The sequence below is a fragment of the Coturnix japonica genome, unplaced genomic scaffold, assembly GCF_054131305.1.
Source record: "Coturnix japonica strain WE unplaced genomic scaffold, WE-NBRP24 Scf053, whole genome shotgun sequence".
NCBI lineage: Eukaryota > Metazoa > Chordata > Aves > Galliformes > Phasianidae > Coturnix > Coturnix japonica.
In genome coordinates this window covers 1,397,404-1,414,594 of record NW_028188956.1, presented here as the reverse complement: position 1 = coordinate 1,414,594, position 17,191 = coordinate 1,397,404, and positions in this window count along the sequence as shown.

The window sequence follows — 17,191 nt, the reverse complement described above, 5'->3', positions numbered from 1 at the left end:
GTAAAAAAATAGGTTCCTCACATCTAACCTATGTCTCCCCTTTTTAATTTAAATCCGTTTCCATTTGTCCTGTTATCATCAGACCGTCCCATCCTTATTCTAGTGTTAGGCATCTCATCCTCAGATGGAAACCCTGGGGCTGAATTGGGATCAGTTTTTCAAAGAACCACGGGAGTTGCAAGTTCACCTAGCTGAGTTCAGATGTGCACAGTGAGGTGTCTGTGTGTGAGTCCCTCATCTGAATCCTTGGTTTTTATTCCACAGGGACTGCACTGCTCATACACAGACTCTCAGTGATGCCCAAGATGCCTTGGGTGATCCTAGTTTTGTGCTAGTGCTTGTAAACTGTGACGGAAAATCTATGAGATAGACAGCTCCTTCTGAAGCATCAGCTGAGGGCCAGAGGGGAGGTATTCTTGGCCATCCTAAATACCACCTCAGCCACGTGCTTAGGGCACCCATTGTGTCTTTTGCACCTGTCCCCATGGAGTATGTAGTGATATTCAGCTTACCGAAAGGATGAGCTCAGAACAGAAGAGGCAGATTTTCCTCTCTGCTCCATCTGTGGCATAGTCTGGATATCAAGGCATTGCAAAAATACGGCACATCTACGTTCTTGCACTGATGACAATTTAGTATGCTCTGGGCTCGCATTTCAATGGCATCTAATAAATCTAGGGTCATACCAGTTGACAGGAAGCTGGCAAATGTTGTCTTATCGTAAGGAAGAGCAAGACAGATTACAAGGGGAACTATGGACCTCTCAGTCTCACACCAGTGCTTGATAAAATTATGGAGAAAATGATGGTGGGAGTTATGGAAAAACACCTGAAGTACAATTCTGTGATTGGTCACAGACAACACAGTATCCCGAGGGGATGGTCCTATTTAATTTCAAGTCTTTTTATGACACCTTTATCCATTGAGCTGAACAAGGGAAGGCAGTTGATGTAATCCTTGAGGATTTCAGTAGAGCTTTTGATACTATTTCTTCAGCACCCTTCTGGACAGAAATTCCTGCATACAGCTAGACAGAAACAGAACGTGGTGTGTTGTAATACAAGAAGAATTTTACAGAGCAGCAGCCATGGATTGAGATAAGGAGTTCACAGAGCAGCAGCTGCGGAGCAGGATAAACAGCATGAGAACAAAGGACATCTCTAGGAAAAGAATGAATGGCTTGTGGCTTTGAAGGGGGGTTATAGGGTTGTTATTGCAGTAGCTTTCCTCCAATTAGCGTGTGTGATTTTTGGACGCCCTTGTCTGTCTCCTCTAAAAGCATGGCTTTTCGGGCAATAAATTGATGCAGCTATACGTAACCATATTGGTGTTTGTCTGCTTGTCCCAGCATGCTGACATTTTGCCTTTCAGGTTCACCAGCAGTGGTGAGTGAGCAGTTGGCCAGTAGTTCTGTCCCAAAGGATTATAGTCAGTGGGTTCCATCGGGCTGGTAGATGGTCACTGTCAGAGTTTCCCAGGGCTCCACTTTAGGGCCACTTTCCTTTCATGTTTATGCAGATGACTTGCATGCAGGACTAGAAGATGTTCTGAGCAAGTTTGCTGATGAGACCAGATGAGGAGGTGCTGTTGCCTCCACTGAGGGTGGAGAGGACTTGCAGAGAGATGTGGACAAGTCAGAGAAGTGGGTACCAGTTGGTACTAAGCACCAAGTGCATAATGCATAACAAGAACAAGTGCCTGATTGTGCACCTGGGTATGGGCAACCCTGGACATACACACTGACTGGATATGGGACACATAAGAGAGGTCTGACTGAAAAGCATTGGGGGTCCTTCTCAACATAAAATTGGAAGTGAGTCAGCAATGTGCCCAGGCAGCCAGGAAGGCCAACGGTACCCTGGAGCGCATAAAGCAATTTATTGCCAGCTGGGTGAGAGAAAGGGTTGTCCCTCTTTGCTCTGCATTGCTACAGCCTCACCTGGTACACTGGGTGCACTTCTGGGCACCGCATAACATAAAGGACATAAAACTATGGGAGAGTGTGCACTGGAGGACATTGGAACTGAGAGATCTGCAGAGTTTCACAGGGATTGACTGCTTGTTCAGACTGGGCCCTTCTCACATCCCACATCCTGCAATGAGACACAGGGCACATGTGGGATATGAACTTTAACAGCATCCTTGCACCACATGCAAATGCTTTTCCCAGTGCTTCAGTGTTCCACCACCCATTGCTTTCAACATAGTTTTCAACACCCCATTGTATCTTTTAATTTTACCAGAAGCTGGTGCATGGTAGGAGATATGATAAATCCACTCAATGCCATGAACTTTGGCCCAAGAATTTTTTAAGGGAATTTTTGAAATGTGTCCCATTATGAGACTCAGTTCTTTCTGAGGTGTCATGTCTCTATAGGACTTGTTTCTAACAACCCAATATTGTGTTTCTGGCAGTAGCATGGGGTACTGTGTATGTTTCAAGCCACCCAGTGGTTGCTTCCACCATGGTAAGCACAAAACACTTATCATTATGAGATCCTGGCAAGGTGACATCATTCACCTGTTACTCCTCCCCATATTTATACTTTTGCCTTGGCCTTCCCCCCAGAGAGGCTTCATATTCTTGGCTTGTTTAATTATGGCACATGATTCACAGTCACGAATAACCAGTGCAATAGCATCCATAGTTAAGTCCACCCCTCAGTCTCTAGCCCAGTTATATGTTATGTCCATTCCTTGATGGCCTGAGGTCTCATGGAACCATCAAGCTTGAAATAATTCACTCTTGTTCTGCCAGTCCAAGTCTATTTGAGCCACCTCAATTCTGGCAGCTCGACCTACCTGATGGTTGTTTTGTTGTTCTGCAATAGCCCAACTCTTGGGCAAGTGTGCATCCACGTGACACACCTTTACAATCATATCTTTTTTTTGAGCAGTTATGTTTTTCTACAGTTCAGCAGCCCAAATAGGTTTACACATCTGTTGCCAGTTATTTTGTTCCCACTGCTGTAACAACCCCCATAAGGCATTTGCCACCATCCATGAGTCAGTATAAAGATACAGCATTGGCCACCTCTCCCGTTCAGCCACATCTAAGGTCAGCTGGACAGCTTTTACCTCTGCGAATTGACTTGATTCTCCTTTACCTTCAGTGGCCTCTGCAACCTGTCGTGTGGGGCTCCAAACAGCAGCTTTCCATCTCCGATGCTTCCCTACAATATGAAATGATCCATCAGTGAAAAGAGCATATTTCTTTTCATTTTCTGGTAGTTCGATGTATGGTGGGGCCGCTTTAGCACATGACACCTCTTCTCCTGGTGATGTTCCAAACTTTTTATCTTCAGTCCAGTTCATGATCACTTCTAAAATTCCTGGACGATTGAAGTTCCCCATCCGCGCTTGTTGTCTAATCAGTGCAATCCACTTGCTCCAGGTGGCATCGGTAGCATGATGGGTGGAGGGAACCTCCCCTTTCAACATCCGGTTCATCATTGACAGTCGAGGTGCCAGAAAGAGCTGCATTTCAGTACCAGCTACTTCGGAAGCAGCCCGAGCCCCCTTATACGTGGCTAAGATCTCCTTCTCAGTTGGAGTGTAGCACTCTTCAGACCCCTTGTACGCTCAGCTCCAAAGTCCCGGGGGTTGGTCTTGGGTCCCTCCTGAGGCTCTTTGCCACAAACTCCAAGTGGGACCTTTCTCTCCAGCAGCAGTATAGAGGATGTTCTTTACATCCTGTCCAGTCCGTACTGGCCCCAGGTCCACGGCACAGGCTATCTCCTGTTTAATCTGTTCAAAAGCCTGCTGCTGCTCTGGGCCCTATGCAAAATCATTCTTCTTCTGCATCACCTGATAAAGGGGGCTTACAATGAGGCTGTAGTTTGGAATATGCATCCTCCAAAAGCCCACTGCACCCAGGAAAGATTGTGTCTCTTTCTTGCTAGTTGGTGGAGACATGGCAGTGATTTTGTCAATCACTGTTGGGATGTGATGACATCCATCCTGCCACTTTATACCTAAGAACTGAATTTCCTGGGCAGGCCCTTTTACTTTGCTTCACTTAATAGCAAAACTGGCTCATAGAAGAATTTGAATTATTTGCTCTCCAGCACAGCAGCACTCAGTGGGGGTGTGACCTCATTCAGGCCACGGTAGTCTACTGTCAGCCTCCATTCTCCACTGGCTTTACGCACTGGCCATATGGAGCTGTTAAAAGGTGAGTGAGTTTTACTGATCACTCCCTGATTCTCCAACTGGCGAATCAAATCATGAATGGGGAGCAAGGAATCCCTGTTGGTGCGATACTGCCATCTGTGCACTGTCTTTGTAGCAATCAGTACCTGCTGCTCTTTTATTTTTACTCGTAGCAGCCTCACAACAGATGGGTCCTCTGACAGGCCAGGTAAAAATGACAGCTGCTTAATGTTGTCCGTATCTACAACAGCGATTCCAAAGGCCCAGTGATACCCCTTAGTATCCTTGAAATGCCCTCTTCTGAGGTAATCAATACCAAGTATGAACGGAAACCCTGGGCCACTCACATAGGATGGTTTTTCCAGTCTTTACCAGTGAGGCTTATTTCAGCCTCCAACACAGTCAATTCTTGAGAGATATCCAGAAATATGGATTGATTCTGTCCCTTCATGACTGGAGGGCATTAGGGTGCACTGTGCACCGGTATCCACCAGTGCCTTATATTTTTGTGGTTCTGATGTGCTAGGCCATCAAATCCACACAGTCCAATAAACTCTATTATCCCTTCCACTCCCTTGACTGAGGGCAGGGCCCCTCTATTGGTTACCTGTGATAACTGGAGCAGCCGTACTGGTGGTTGGACTGTTTTGTAGTTCCCTCACCCGTGCTCATAGTACAGGAGTAGGCTGGTCATGCCACTTCCTCATGTCTTCTCTGTGGGCGCATAGGTAACACCACAAGGAAACACGTGGTGCAATTGTACTGTTGTTCCTTGCTCGATCTGGAAAGCGTTTGTGTCTAATAGCTGAGAATTTTAATGATACACATGAAGGCTTTATGATCATTAATTTCTTTACGATCTCTCGCCTTCAACTGAAGCAGCAGCTAGGCCAATTACCAAGTGACACCAAGGAGATGAAGTGGCAAAATGGCGATTTATTGAAACAGACACATCCTTATATAACCTACGCCTTTTTGTCTACACCCACTGTATTACACTAAGATTCTTCCAGAATATGGTGAAGGGACTGTCACATCACAACAAGCTACCGTCCCAGCTGTCCCAACAGCGAAGCAACCAGGTAACAAGAGATTCATTCTGGTGCCGTGTGTACTCCTTTCTTACGCCTTGGATTTCAGTCATCTTCAGGGGTAATGATAAAAAACAGTAATAGAGATTTCCTCCTCATCACTCTCTTCTTCATGCCACTTTTCCTTTTGCCTTTCTCGGTGCTGATTCAAACCTGTCACCTGGATCTTCTGTTGAATCCTCCTCCACTTCTTTTTTCCGTTCTAGACGTGAGGACATCCATTTCCATTTCTTGCCTTCCACAGGGGCAACTGATATTGTTACTGGTGCCTCCTGTGACTGATCAAAATTGACTTGGGGATTTCACTTTTTGGCTTGAACCTCAGCTCGGAAACTCTCTCTTTTCGAAACAGTGTTCTATAGAGCACGGTAAGCACAAGCCAAGCCCCAAATAAGTCGTACCCCCTTGGACATCTCCAGGGATGAACAGGGCATAAACCTCAATGTCTAAAAGCAACAAACCTACAAGCATCATTCCCCATTGGTTCCCCTAGAAACTGTACCAAGAAATTTCCAACAAGCCATTTTTGGACTCTTCTAGACCTGTTTTATACCAGCTGTGTGGTATTCACACTTAATGTCTGGCAAGTTGAAGTCACCATAAGGACAAGAGTGCCTGATCCACAGGTACCTCTCAGGTCCTTAAAGAATACATCATCAGTGTCATCATCCCAGGCTGGTGGCCTATGGTAGATGACACTTCACTTCCTCTCCCACAACTGCCCTGCCTGTCTCTGATGAAGTTCCAGTAACCGTCCATCAGGACACAACAGGCACAGGGCTCTTCCCAACACATTTTGCTAATGCCAATGACACTGCAGCTATGGGACAGAGCCAAGACTTCCAGCTGCTCTACCTACTTCCACCTACTGTGAATTGGTGTATAAACATTTCAAGTGTGCTTCACTGTACCCTATTACTCATGGAAATGTCGGAAGGATCTCAGTAACACACAATCCCTAAAATTCTGGAGACTTCTCCCATGGTTTATCACCAGTGAGCCTGGTTTTATTTCTTTTCACACTTCAAATCATATGCACCCTTCATCCTCCTTCAAAACCAGCGCCATTGCCTCCCCACGCCCAACACAGCCATGTTTTGGTCACCATGGGACATTCTAACGGTCACAACTGCCACAGCTTTCTGATGTCACAAACCACCTCCCTGACAATCGCTATAAATACAGGGACCCTGACAACAGAACATCAGTCTTCAGTAGACTCGCGACTTGGTTGCACGCTTGTGGCCCAAGGAGCAATTCAAAAAGTCCCTTCCCACCTTTTGTGTTGTCCCTCGTGGAGGAGGATGGATCCTCCTCCAGCAAAGAAGCGGCGGCTTCAGGGGAGCAGCAGCAAACCTGAGCCGATGGATGTCGATCCACCTGAGAGCAGCGTCGAGCCCATGGAGGTGGACATCCCTCTGGAAGAGGAACCCATGGAGGTGGATCCACCTCCATCGAGGCAGGGCAGGCACCCCAACATCGTGTCTGCCTGGCGACGCTGCTACATCCATCGGCGGCGCACCAGGGGCTCTCCATTTCCATCTTGGCGTTGAAATGGCACCATCCGCCAGAGAGCCCCTGCGCCAGCTGCTGCTCCCTGCCGCCCTTTCTTCCCCGCCCTCCATCCTCAGCCTTCCCCAAGACCTCTCACCTCTTCTTCCCCTAACTCTGAGGAGACGGGAAGGACTGGCACTGCTGTCCTACAAGCTGCTGCGCCGGGACAAGACAAGGAGTCCAACAGATGGCTTTCAGCTTCCTGCAGCCTCCAGCTGAGCCCTGACAAGAGGGCAGGACTGGGACTGGCGTCCTCTCAGCTGCTGCACCACCACAGCACGAGGAGTCCAGCGGACGGCCCCGAGCTCCCTGCGGCCTCCAGGCGCTGGCACAGAAGCTACAGAGGCGGCTGTTCCTTTGGAGAAGCAGAGGACTTGGCTTTGGACGGGAAGAAGGGCTCAAGGGCAGCATGAAGGTCCACCGCAGTTGCTCCACTGGGACTTTTGTTTCAACACTGGGCCACAACCGATTTAAAAGGACAACACAAAATAATAAGAATAAAAACCTGAGCAATTCTTAAAAAAGCAAAACCAGTCTGTGCCTCTCCATGTGGGTACTTGAGGGTCTGCCCAGGCACGGCCTGTGCTCGGTGCTGGGCCCAGAAGGCCCAGGGGGGACAAGGGCGGTGATGATCTCCCGGCACGGCCCCCACCGGGCACGGAGCCGCGGCCTCCGCAGCCTCAATAACCGCCGCAGCCGCCCGGACGCGGCTCCGCATCCAACGTGCGGCCGGGCCTCGGGCTGCAGGGCTGCCCGGCTCTGTCAGCGCCCGACGGCAGCAGCAGGAACCGCTGCGGGAGCTGCACCCAACCCGTGTCCCCGCCCTCGAGGCAGACGCAGCTCCTCCCAGCTGAGGCGCTGAACACGTGCTGACACGTTTCAAAGTGGACAGTAATTAAAAGAAACGTGCTCCATGCCGTAGTTTCTTTCCTTAACACGACCTGTTCATTACAGCAACCCACGAACAGCGGATGGGTTTGACTTCCTAAGCCAGAATCTAAACTATCAATTTCTGCTATAGGACTGAGACCCCCCTACACAAGCACAGAACATCCTGCATTCTCTCCTTCCTCAAAGGAAATTTGGATCTTCAGACAGAAGAGGACAAAGCAACATGTCTGTCACCCATTAAGCACTCTTACCTACTTCCTTTATATATATATAATATATATAAAGGTCAGCTGGATATATACATACATATATATGTGTATGTATGTATGTATGTATGTATATATCCAGCTGAGCTTTGAAGTTCATGGGTTGAGCATCCTTAGCAGTGTAGCCATTGAAATAGGCTGCAGTAGCCACATATGCTGCAATGCAAGTACCAACTCAGTAAATGCTGGTTTCTGAGCTGCTGCTGAATCCCAGGCTCTTCTGGGCTATGTGTCCAACAGGTCATTTACAAATCACCTTTGGATAACCGCAAAACCCACAGACAGTAACACCAGAGAGCAGTAAAAACATGGATATGCAGTAAATATGCAAACAAACCATCAGAGAACAAGTACTGAGGAAAGAACTAGAAACGGAGGAAAGGAAATGTTCAGCCACAGAGTTATTGTGCTTGTGATAATAATCCTCCTATCCAAGATATGACAAATCCAACTTCCTAGGAGATGGCTTTGAGAAGTGAAATAAAGCTGCATTCAGCAGCAGTGGACAGAACACATCTGGTGCTTCTATTATAGGCAGAAATTAATACCCAGGTAGAAATAACCATAAATCAGTCTTACTTAGCTCATGAGCTGAAATACCAGCCTTTACATAAGAATACATCTTTGGCATTTCCAATCTTGTACGTCACTGTGATAAAAAGTCAGCCCTGTCAGTTAATCCTGGTCTGCTAATCAGGCAACCTGAGAAGAGGAGCTCACATCCCATCATTCCACATCTGAAGCAGCAGTGTGATGGAAGCTGCTCTGCTTACAGTGTGCATACAAATCTCTTTCCTACTTTTCCAACCCCTAAGTTTTAAATGGAGTACAGGATAATACTAAAAACATCTTAGGTCTGCTATTCATCAATAGCCGTGACATGAGAAAAGGGAACACTCACGTGTCCTGGCCTTCAATTTCTACCTATATCCAGTAGGAAAAAAATCCTTGAGCAGGAAAGAAATTTTTGGCCCACGGATACAGTAAAGAGGCAGCCATTCTGCTTCACACTTGAAAGCTTCCAACTTACCCTGACACAAAGATTGCTGTGATGTGATATTTCTGTTTCATTTGAATCTCTTGCAAAATGTCAGTCAGTTTGGGAACATCCCGCAGCTGGATCAGATGCAACAGGAATAGAACACCCCAGTCCCAGAGCTATTCAAGAGTTGGATTTCTGCCTCAGCAACTGGAATACCAATAATGACTCCAGGTTCAGCTTGTCAATGGTACTAAGGTGAGGCCCACACAGCCACAAGCATGGTCTATCCCCTCGTATAGAAAAGAACCACTGAGAAAGAACTTGTGCCACAACAGCTGTGTTCAGGAGCACAGAATGACAGAGTAAGCCTGGCTTTATCCAATTTGACACCTGAATTATCAGTGCTCACAGAGATCATCTATAGCCAAGCAAAGACAAAGGGAAATTGCTCTCTTTCATTAGTGACAGACTGCTTCTACCTCAAAACTTCCTTTTCCCAGTCCAGAACTGCAGTATTAATCAAATGGGAATAGAAAGGATTTTCTTTGATGAGTACCTCATGCTGATGGCAAACAGCTGAAGCTAAGTAGATGCAACCCTTACACATTAAAGATAGCAGAGCTGTGAGCTTCTCTCTGTTGTGTTTCAGTCTCAGAAGGTGTATTTTTATGAATGAACACCTGCATAGGAAGCAGAGGTGATGCTTGGTTTGTGCCAGCGTCTTGCTGGAGGCTCAGGGCCTTCCCCACTCCCAGCCCTGGCGGAGCAGCCCCCCACTTGCTGCTCCAAGTTCTAAATTTGCCATTGAATTCTAAACATTAAAACAAACCTTGGTATTCCTTCCATGAATGTATCAGCAGTTGTTTAGTTTAGCATTTCTATCTTTGAATTTTTAGCAAACTTCTGCTTTAGTTCATTCTCAATGCTTGCAATAGCAAGGACTGAGTTCTGTATCTGGATGTCATTTTGTCCACTCCAGGCAAGGCTTTTGTCAGCTGATAGTCGTAGCTGATATGCTTATACTGACCTATTTAGAATCTCAAATGGTTATAAAAGATGGGAAGCTTTTCAAAAGGCACTTCCAGAAGTGTTATTCAAAAGTAGAATGGTCCCATTTGTCAGAAATGTACGTTTGCCCTTTAGCACAGACCTGGTGCATATAATTGCTGACAAACTCCTTTCAAACCAGCTGCTCTCTTTGGGTTTCCATTGCCAACACTGAAAACACACTTTGATCTCAGTGCAGAGGGCATCCATTTTGCTTTAAGCTGCTCAAGAAGAAGAGGAAGTTGATCGTCCCTGGCACCAGCAGCCACCACTGGCTTCTCTTCATTGGAACATGCTCTTAACACATCTTCAATCTTGATAGACTTTAATTTGCCGTAAGGAAGAGAAGGGCAGGAATGAAATGCCTGTGCTGAAGGAGCACAGGATGAGCCCTACAGTGTGAACCGCTGTCATGGTTATGAGGTTTCCTTGCTGCTTTCAAACCATTTTGGATTGTGTTTTAGTACAATTGCTGCACATCCTTTTCTTTTTGTCCTAGCGTAGGTAACCTTGGAGATAAATTGTTCGTGAATCAGCAAATAGTTGCATGTGTTCTTAAGATTTTCTGAAGTGAGATATTTACATCCTTAAATAATCCTAAGAGGAAACAGGTGGCTCTTCAATGTACTTGTGGCTTTTTCAATTACATGCTCAGGCTCACAGAACAGGCACTCAGGGGAGGGTGGTTAGTTGCTGTGTAATTGCCCTGCCATGGTAGGCAGTGTTAGAATAGCACTGAAATCTCCCTTACTAAACAGGAATGCATTGGTTTGCTTGTATGCAATTTGTACTATGGTATTGGTCTTGAATAGCTTTGCATTTGAATGCAAGCTGAACACATTTATTTCCATCTACTTTCACAGTTTACTTTGCATCCAGATTATAAGAACTTGTATGCACATTATGCTACAGACTAAAGAATGTAAATGGGGGCTGTTCTGGGATACACTGAGCAACTGAAACAAGAAACAGGTCTCAAGTCCTCGCCTTTCTCCCAAAGCAACAGAAAAACACTGTAGCTTGGATGGGTGCTGTGGAGATGGTACTGAGATCATTACATCAGAAACACGACCAAAGAGATGAAGGAAATCGGGGTTAGGAAGCAATACATTAATTATTTCTTCATCAAAAAGGGCCTTAAGCAGTCCATGCAAACAGGAGGGTAAAAAAGCGTGCACTGGCATTCTGACACAGGTGCTTTTTATGGTCCCTGTACAATGCCTTGGAGATTTCTCTGTCAGTCAAACTAAAGGCATTCGGATTTGCTCGTTATCTAATGCATCCAAATGAGTTTCATGAGGTCTGGAGACTGAAAGCACATTTGTAAATTAGCAGCTACTGACCTGTGATTGGCCTTCAATGAGTGTGATCAATAGAGTGGTCAGTACCAGAGAGGATTAAAGACTGAAATTCTTCGAGCAAGTCCCAGTGAGATCAATCACATCGTGATCAGAAGTCCCCGAACTATTTTACAACAGATTTCCTTTTAAATACAGCTTTTCCTTAGACTTTTTTTTTTTTTTGGCCACCTGTTACTCAAGGCCTTTTAACTAAAAACCTGTTGTAAAATGAACAAGCACAACAAGACATGTGCTGTCACACTGCTCCAATCATCCACCACATCCATTCTGTTTCCATGCAAGAGGTTCTGTATGACAACCACTCCTCCTGAAGCAACACGTTTTGAACTGGCATCCTTCTAACCCATCAACACAAACGCTCACACGTTTGTTCATATCTAAGACCCGATATCAGAAAAAGTGACAGAAAAATATAAATGATCCTCTTTTCCAAAACATTACACTTACACAAACATGAAATTTAAATTAGCTCTGCCTCAGGACCACAGATCATTAAGATAATGTCCTCTGTCTCTGTAAAGCATGCTGTAGGAAATGAGCTGGCACTGCAATTTCCGTTCTAATCTTAAATGCCCCAGGCAGAGGTTACTAATTCTAATACATTTCCCAAGACTGAGGTTTATAATTATTATTTTGCTTTTGCTTTCTTTATTTCCATTCAACTATTCATAGCCATATTCTCGGTGTCATCCCAAATTCTTCTTCCCTCTCAATGTTTACAAATGTGTAAATTATTAATTTTCACTCTCTGCCCAGATGTTGGCCAATAGAGGCACAACACGTACATCTAATTACCTCTCCACAACCCACGTCTCTTTCCAGTTCCCTGAGCATTTGGAGTACTATTATTTCTAATCCTTCCAACTTTGCAGCATCTTGAAGATACCTGTGGATTACAACAGCGTGTTCATGAATGCAGCTTCTTCCCTTCGCATCTCTTCATGCTTCAAGCAGAACATGAGATGAGATGGGATGCCCCATCCCTGGAGGCATTCAAGGCCAGGCTGGTTGTGGCTCTGGGCAGCCTGGTCTGGTGGTTGGTGACCCTGCAGATAGCAGGGGGTTGAAACCAGATGGTCATTGTGGTCCTTTTCAACCCAGGCCATTCTATGGTTGTAAGATTCTATGTGCCTCTAAGACCCCTAAGGTCGGTAGGTCCAGCAGTCATTGATGCTGGGAAGCAGGCAGCTACCTGCCTCTTTTTGTCCTCCTTTTGAACTCAGCATCCAAAAATACTGTGAAAAAGAAGTATCTGAAAATGAATTTTAATGCCAAAGTTTGTGCATTATGTGGGGACAATGAGGAAGCATAGACAAATGTCACAAATAAATGATGAGGAAACAAATCTATCAAACAGGCATGGGGGGAGATGGGATGAGAGCTGGGCAGAATGTTTGCAGAACCACTAGAGAAAGGGTCAGATATTTCAAACAGTGCGGACAGAAACAGAGAGCTTGGAAGGTATTTCTGATTGGAAATGGCAGGGAAATTCTAATCTATCCCTTTCAATCACTTCCCAAAACCCTTCTAAAGTTTGTTTATTCAAATGAAGGACTTGGGCCAAAATGTAACCGGAGACATTTACTGCAGCCCAAATCTCAGTTCTAATTCTGAAACAGCAATTACATCTGTGCTGAGATATGCCAGTTTTGCTTTAGAAAGCAGCAAAATACAGGATTCAGAATCCATTTGATTCAATTCAGAAGTTCCCGTGGTACATAAATTAGTTTCACTTCTTTCTCTAATATTCAGCATCAAAATTAAGGGTGCCTCCTATTCTGGGAGCACAAACCGACTGCTGCATGTTTCCTGCTGATCTTACCAAGAACTTCAAGAAACTTTATCCCCACTGAACACCAATGAGCATAAGACTCTGTTTTCTCCCATTTTTATAGTGGCTAATTAGCACGTCGTTGCAAGAGGTTAATAATCTACTGTCTTCCAAGGAGATGTTTGTTTAACAGTCAAAAATCAGCACATGGTTCACATCATTCACTGAAGCAATCAGAACACACTCCAGTCAACACCATTTATCAATGTCAACCCGAGGAGCAATTATATTTCATCCAAGCAAAAATAAACAGGCATCACAGATTGGATGGCACACAAACTACCAGCTGGAAGGCTCTCACCAAGTCCCCACTGACAACCAGTTGTACGCAGGTATTGGTGCTGGCAAGGGAATGGACTTGGTTGGAGTAATTAGAAAACAAAATTAGAACATGCTTGAAGAAGGTAAGTGAAGAACATAAAGCCTGGATGATGAAAAGGAAAAATAACAACATCAACATATATAATTCTGTGCTGTAAAGCCAGCATAACCCCACTAATATAAGCTCTCTGGTGGATGCAAGGGGAAGGACTCCGATGTAGGTTATTTTATGAAGCTAACACATGGAATCACAAGCCTATTAAACATTCAGCACTCTTCTCTGCTTAATACCAGCCACAATATGCTTTATTGCCTAATGTTTATCTCAAAGTGGTACCTGGAGAATCCAGTCAAGGTTAATGCACTGACATGCACAGAGCTCCATGAAGTCATAGGGGCTACTGAGTGATTTAGAATATATTAAGAGAAGTCAAACAGAAAAAGCAGGTAAGATACATATGCATTTGTGTACATTTTATTCTTATAAGGAATATAAGCTAACACCACATGTACCTACTGCTTTGAGAGCCTTATGGCTTTCAGCCACTTCTAACCACACTACCTAAATTTCCCCTCTAAGACCTGCTTTCCTTGCTCTTATGTATGAATCTGGTTCTCAATAGCAACAAAACACTCCAAGCAGGAAATTACTAGATATTAATGAATTTCTCAGGTGGTTTACGCCACTTAATCTTTGGCCTCATGCCTTATAGTAACACCCAAGGCAGACTATAATCACCCTGAAATACACTGCTTGATGTGTCTTTATTGCTTAATTATCAAGGTGAGATGCTCATATTTAATTAGGCATTTAATCATAAACACACAACTCTAAGCATTACTACCAAAAAAAGTTTACTTAGATAAATAATTTCTATTTTTGTTGTTGATGTTCCATTCTTGCATGATACCGAATTATACTTCGGAGCACAGCTGTTACCTTTGCCAAATGGATCTTGAAGCAGAAACTATACCAAGCTTTGGCTTATAGACATTAATGTTAGGTCAAACTGCAAAGCTGCCATTTAACCTGACTGCATCTCTCTATGCTCACTATAGACATGGGAAATAAATTACTCTCTTCTTTCCTTTAATGTTCTTGAAGAACACTATGTGCTTTACATGCTGTTCTCCAGACAAAACCACCCTAATGATTAATCTTGCCTTCCAGACCTCTGATTGTTCTTAATGCTTTCCCTTGGGCTCTTCCTATTGCTTTCCAGGTCTTACTTTGCAACATCCAATACTGGATTTGATTCTTCAGCTGCAGCCTTATTAATGCCTTATTACAATTGAGAGATAACAATGGTAAGGGGAACTCGGCTCAACAGCTGAAAGTTATGATGGAAAACAAAGTTTGTCCCTGACAGAGGTTAAAAGATTCAGGGTTAGCATGCAAAGATGTGGCTGTCCAGACTGACCTGCTTCTGGGACAACAGGCATCGTTTTTTCATAGGGTAAGAAGGGTGGCAGAGACCATTTCAGCCCATTCCACACACACTTGAACAGATACACACCGTACTGCAAGTTTTCCACAGACTTCAAGTACTGATTGCAGCATCTGAAGCTTGCCTAGAAACAACAGCTGACTGTAAAAGCAACATACAACAAGCCTTGGGAGATTAATTATTCCATTTTTAATAATGCTGTCTTGTTCCCCAAACACCTGCAGGCCACTTCTTCATAGGAGCCTTTTTGCATTACATTTGCAAAAGCAGTCTGAGTACTGCGATCTCTTTAGGATTTGCTGCAGGTACTTCACAAGCCAACAATAGAGGTAGAAGAGATGAAATCTACTACAAGAGCCCAAAAACTTTGCTGTAAGCAACCTGCCATAAAACACAGGCTGCCAGAAATGTCGCCCTTGGTTGATGAGCTTTTGGGGTTTGTCCATTGTGCTTGTTTTCTTCCTTCCTAGATAACAGCTCACTCTCCTGAGAGATCAGATGTATCATTTTAGACTTTGAGGCATGGAACAATTCATGTACTCCACAGTCACATCTGGAAGCTGATAAAATAGGGAGGAAGATAATCAGTATCTCATAGTAATGAGTGAGGGGAAACAACCACGAGCCACATTCCCACCTGCCAGACCATGTAGGAGCGGCTTAAGGAGAGAGGGAATCATTCTCCTCTCCTCTCCCATTTCCTTGAATCCCATCCCCAAACCAGGCGACCAGCTGGAGCTTATTAGAAACGATCTTCCCCATCTACAACATCAAGCTTTCAGATCCAGACAAAATGAACTGAGTTACAGCGTAAAAGAATATTTTAACATCTTTCTTCTCTTCCTGCACTATTTTAAGACCCACATTTAGAACCAGCTTAATGATCTTAACGTTCTCTTCCACCTGAACGATTCAGTGACTCTCAGAGTTCTGGAAAGCTGAAATGCAATACTACAAATAGGGCTGTTACTTTGGAGGCAGTAACTTACCTCAGACCAGCCACTGCAACTCTAATATTTACAGATAAGCATTTTTCTGGTGTTTGATTTTGTTTAGTTTGGGGTTTTTCTTTGCTTGTTTGTTTGGTGTTTTGGTGTTGTTGGGTTTTTTTTGGCTAACTGGATCAAAAGCTCTCATGTTTGTGCTGGAAATATAATCAATCAATGTTTTCTATTTTATTAATCATATGCAAGAGAAGAGTTCCTGGTTTTACATGACACTTCTGCTAGAACTGGAAGCAGTCCCTAAAACCAAATGTATTGCCTGTGCCTCACACAGGAGCCCATGCATCTTTCTGAGCATATGATATGGCAGACTAATGGCAAAAGCAGATGAGAAAGGCTGCATAAAGACACACACAGCAGAAACACCACCGACCATCAGCATGCTCTGCCACCTGTGCTCTCAGTCTCCAAAGTTCCAGATATCTTTGAGACATGAACATTATCTGTGACACTCCTTGAACAACGTGGGGTTTGCATTTTATCTTATCAGCCTCTTTCCTACCACTGCCCCACTCTTCCCAAACACACAACATGCATCCCTCTTCAATACACAGCAGTGAAGAAACATAACCTTGGGAAACTACTCTTAAGAAGCTTTTCATTCCAAGCACTGCAGTAAGCATGAGAGGGGGGAGGTGTTCTTTGATCGGCTCAAGATAATTCACTTTGCAATGCGGGACCGTAGGACAGCAAGTTTGATATCCTGCAGTTTGACACCTAATCCTTACAGTGCTGCAGGATGTTTGATCTGTTGGGTTTGACCCAGTGGGCATCCTTTGAAACAGTCCTTGAATGAGCTGCATTTTCTCTGAGTTTAGCTTTGTCGTGTTAATAATTACACTTGTGTTTGGATAATGAACTTAGATTTATAAAAGCGCCTTTCTGGCCTGTCAAAGAAGAGTAAAAAGAAGGTCCTGGCAATAAGCAGCCTCCTCCAGGGCACGAGGAAATGCATGAATGTACCATAAAATTAAAAACCAATAATAAGAAATCGACTAAGTCCCCATTCCAGAAGCAGCCCATTTGCTATTATGAAGTCCTCTCACAGACAGAAACTGCTGACTATTTCACACCAACAGGCACTAAGCCTTTTTTCCTCCTCCTAGAAATAAACATATACTCCCCAAACACACCGAGTTGCAGAGCCTACAATTAAGTACTAAAGTTTGTCATTGCAGTGCTACACTCCCATAGCCTGACACCAACTTCTGTCCATCTGGACAGGCACAGCAGTGCACAACAT